The sequence below is a fragment of the Perissodus microlepis genome, chromosome 18 (assembly GCF_051167445.1).
Source record: "Perissodus microlepis isolate ML-2025 ecotype Zambia chromosome 18, ASM5116744v1, whole genome shotgun sequence".
NCBI classification, from domain to species: Eukaryota; Metazoa; Chordata; class Actinopteri; order Cichliformes; family Cichlidae; genus Perissodus; species Perissodus microlepis.
This window is the reverse complement of record NC_140478.1, coordinates 24,609,011-24,613,196: the sequence shown is the minus strand read 5'-3', so window position 1 is coordinate 24,613,196 and position 4,186 is coordinate 24,609,011. Positions and strand designations below refer to the sequence as shown.

The 4,186-nt window shown below is 38.6% G+C and overlaps 1 protein-coding gene across 2 annotated transcripts in view; it reads left to right on the top strand.

Moving 5' to 3' along the window:
- The first annotated feature begins 18 nt into the window (after positions 1 to 18).
- The window catches only part of ankrd12 (ankyrin repeat domain 12), a 39,772-nt gene continuing 35,604 nt past the window's right edge, over positions 19 to 4,186 (top strand). The window contains exon 1 of one of the 2 annotated variants that reach the window (XM_084911766.1): positions 19 to 218. The gene's annotated coding sequence lies outside the window, so the exon portion shown is untranslated. The remainder of the gene's footprint in view (positions 219 to 4,186) is intronic. The other variant, XM_084911767.1, reaches the window with a different exon arrangement.

The window sequence follows — 4,186 nt, the reverse complement described above, 5'->3', positions numbered from 1 at the left end:
CCTACCAATGAGAATGACGCTTGCATGTTTTGCTAGGTTTTTCTCCGAGAGGACGAGCGACGAACGGCTTGGATGTTTTCAAAACCAGCGATGAACGTCACACAGCCGTAGGCTACGGTTAACGTCCAGTATTTAGGAAATTAACTGTTAATATTGCGCAATAGTCACATATAGCGGAACCTGAATGAGTCGGTGGGAACGTGTAACCCCTTTTAAAGGTAAGCGCAAAACGAGGTTTCTTGTTTGACTGCCTCGGATCAGGATGGGTAAAAAAATCCTAGCAATCTGGCTAAGTTGTACTGCAAGCTGGCTAACGTTAAGCTAACTTGACGTAAACTGCGTGCGAAAATGGGAATGTTATGTGTTTGCGTGGGCTTGGTATAGTTGTGCGCCACGTGCGTTACACACATTGAGGACTTATTCTACGCTAACTGAAATTTCCACCCCAGTAACTGCCTTTAGTAGCTCGGTGCTTTCAAAGCGAGGATACAGAGCGCTGATAGGAAAATGTCGGGGCGAAGCAGAGCGAGCTGGGTTAGCTTCAGACAGCCAGACAGCCAACGGGGCTGTGTAGGTCTGGGAACAAGCTCGCTAGCTAGCTTAGATTAAGCGCTGGGGAGGGGGATCGTTGTGAGGGCAGTAAAGGAGCTGCAGTGGGCTTTTGTCTCGGGCTGTGCTGTGCTCCCTGTGTTGACTTTGCTGTTTAATCGCGAAACGTGAACTTGAATTTGCCTTGTCCTGGCCAAGCACTAGCATTAGACAACATATTTACTCACAAGACGAATTTCACCGCCAGATTAATCAACTAACACCACAGCTCGTGTTTATTATCTATGTTCAAGTTGCGAATTTTAGCGCTCAACAACATTACTTTTTGATTATTGGAAGCACGAGCGGCATTAACGTTGGTGGGTGGTGGTTTCTGCAATGATCGAGCCAACGCCACTTCGTTTATTTACAACCAGCGTAGTTTGGCGGGACAGCAGCAGTCAATATGCTGTAAAATGTAGTTATGATTTGTAAATTCTCTCAAGGAACTAGCATAGCTATGAGAAATCCGGAGCTTGCGCCTCCCAGGCAGTGACTGTGACATCTTGGGGGTGTGTTGCCTGATACAAAAGCTGCCTGTCTTTACATGGCTATCTGTGCAGCAACCCGTCTGAATCAACCAAAACGTCAACCTGAAATTGAACATACGTTAAGTTAAAGAGTTTTATTGGATTGCAGCACTTCTACACTGTTAAATGAAGCTTTAAATTTTTTTTTAGAATCAGTCCGAAATTGGTCCTAGTGGCAGTATTTTTAAGTGACATCTGTCTCAAACAAAATACTGTGTATTCGTCTTATACTATTATATTGAATGCAGTATGTAGACAGTGTAATGGTCATATTGTAATGGTGTTTAATTAATCTGTTTTTCATACAGTTAAAAAAAAACAACAGTATTAAATGTAAAATATATTTTTTATGTCTTTGTTAAGGAACAGCACACATAAATACAGTTAACTGGCCAATAATTGTTTCATTTTCAATATTACAAGAAATGTTCATTTTGGGATCATGAAGAAGAATGCTATTTAGCACCACAATTCAAACATGAAGACGTGTCATGATCAGAGATTAACTAATCAAGCAGCTGCTTAAAGGTTACATCAAAAATAAAACCATAAGAAACCAACTGTCAGAAACACATACTCTTATTGTCTCTTTTGGGGGGCTTATTTTAATTTTGGAGACATGAATATTGACTTGAATACTGCTAGTGTTCTAGAAACCTCCATTTAGAATTTGACAGTTACTAAAATAAAACATTATTTGTTACAGTTCAACTGTTGTGCTGACAATTGATTGTAGCATCAGCTTGTGTCTGTGGCCTTTTAGATAACCAAATCTTACAGGAATGCATGAAAATACTCTTAAAACAGGGTGGTCTGTTTGTCATTTCGGTTAAAGTTATATTTAGTAATTTCACTCTTTAGCTGACCTTAAACCAGGAACTGATTAATTAAACTGAATGTGTTAAGATTATAGAAGGTTGTATGACAACAAGCATACTTCCAGTTCACCATGACACATCATAATTGACCTTGCTACTAAGGAACAGCACTTAAATACCTTAAATGGTGAGTCCTCAATGATGAGTAAATTCTTGCGCAATTGTAATTACAATTCCTTTAGAATTAATCTTGTTAAATCATTTTTTAAAACTTCTTAACCTCAGCTGCAATTTAGATAAATCACCAGGACCATGCTGCAATTATTTGCTTATTAACAATGTATTAAGGAGCAAGTTAGGATGTAGTAATACATGATACTTTTTCATATTAATGCTTTGTTAAATGTAGTCCACTGTTAATCTGCTATTCCTTTAGATACATTTTATATAGACAGAACAGTAAATAAAAATGTTATTCATAGACTTAAATTGGCAGTAGATGATTTTTTATCAATAGAACATATCACTCTCATATTAGGGAACATGATTCTTCAGGCATTAAAGTGCTGTCTTCTCCCTTGATTGATTGGTCACTGCTGTTTTGGACTCAATTGTACGTGGTGGGATTAGTAGGCTTTTCATTAGTGTGCTTGTGTCACCTCGAACTTTTGTTTTTTAAATACTCTTTTACTTTCTGTAATGAGTTTGTACTAACATCTCTCTCACTGGCAACTGAGTATCATGTGATGATGATTTGCCTGAGGATGAATGAGACCTCCCACGGCACTAAAGGTTATGACAATACGAGTAGGACACATAATTGACACTGCAGTATATTACCAAGCTCTTTCTTGCAGTGCGTCATGGGTGCCTTTTTTGTGGTGCGATTGAAGAGAAGATGCTTCTTTTTGTTTGAAAGGGTTTTCTTTGTTCACTTCAGTCTTCTGGTAGTTTAGTAGCTGACACTGATGAAGCAAATTAAATGATGGTGTCCAATAATAAATGTCAGTTTTAAGTAACAAAAAGGCACTGCCCTGGCTTTTGTTTATCGTTTTGTTCATTGCAAACATTTATTTAGTTGTATTACTTAATTGGTGATTTTAAAAACACATAGCCTCAGTGTAACGGTGTGATTCTCTACAAAAGATTAGGTTCTTTGGGGCGTATAGGTTTAAGGGTATATTAGGGCTCTCCAGTTAATCAAAATTTACATTCAATCTAATGCTTTAAAATGAGATTAAACAATTAAGGGAATTCCTTCTTTTATCACATCTGTGCACTCATTTGCCCTGTGTTATAAATCCATGGCACCTTTTCCTTTGCTGCGTGTGTATCAAATTCATGCTCCTCTGTTAAAGTTAAGACACAACCTAATGTGCACATCGCCATCGACACAGTCAGCACAAGCACTGGCATATGCTACATTCTAAGCTCTACATAAATTCCCAGCAGAAGCATAAAGTCAGTGTTCTGTCCTTCTATTAACCTCCAGACGTACTCCTTGACATGCTGTACCAGATTTAGATCATCTTTTGGTCAGCACTAATATTAAAACAATTTTAGTTGTCTGAAAACACTTTGGTTTTAACAAGTAGAGAAAGGAGAATTAAATTTGAAAAAAGCTGCTTTCATCTGCTCTCTTATTCACGAGGAATCGCTACAGTGGGTAACTCCAGATGTTGAATTTGGATGAATTTCTTTTTGTACTGGTTGCCCTTCATGACACAACCCCACAGGGATTTGTGTTTCTTCACAGCACTACCGGGGATCTCAGGCTTCTTAGGTGAATGTGTAAAGCACTACTGTGGAGCCACTGGAAAGGAGCATCAAATGCCATTCCCGGCTTTTGTACTGGCAATCTGTGCTTGATGCTTTTGTCTGTGATCTCAATGTGAATTGCCATAATTGAGCAGACTTGGGGTATGGGCTCCATGGACTGGACTTGTTGTGCTGCATCAGATAGAGGATAGATTGCATGGGGATCCAGAGAGTTTGTAGGTCAAGTCAATACTTTGAACTCTTCGGTTTTTGTTGGTTTTTTTTTTTTGTTTGTTTGTTTTACTTTTCATGTTCTTCCAGAGAATACTTATGGTGTGGTGGGATACATTGTCCTGCTGTTAGCTGCTACCAACAGCCATGGTGGCTGCTATTGGAGGTGTTGTGTTACTAATCAGCAATTTCAAAAACAATAAGTTGCTTGTTTGTTTGACTTTTCACCTCAAGATTTTAAATGAATCAGTCCCAAGTGAA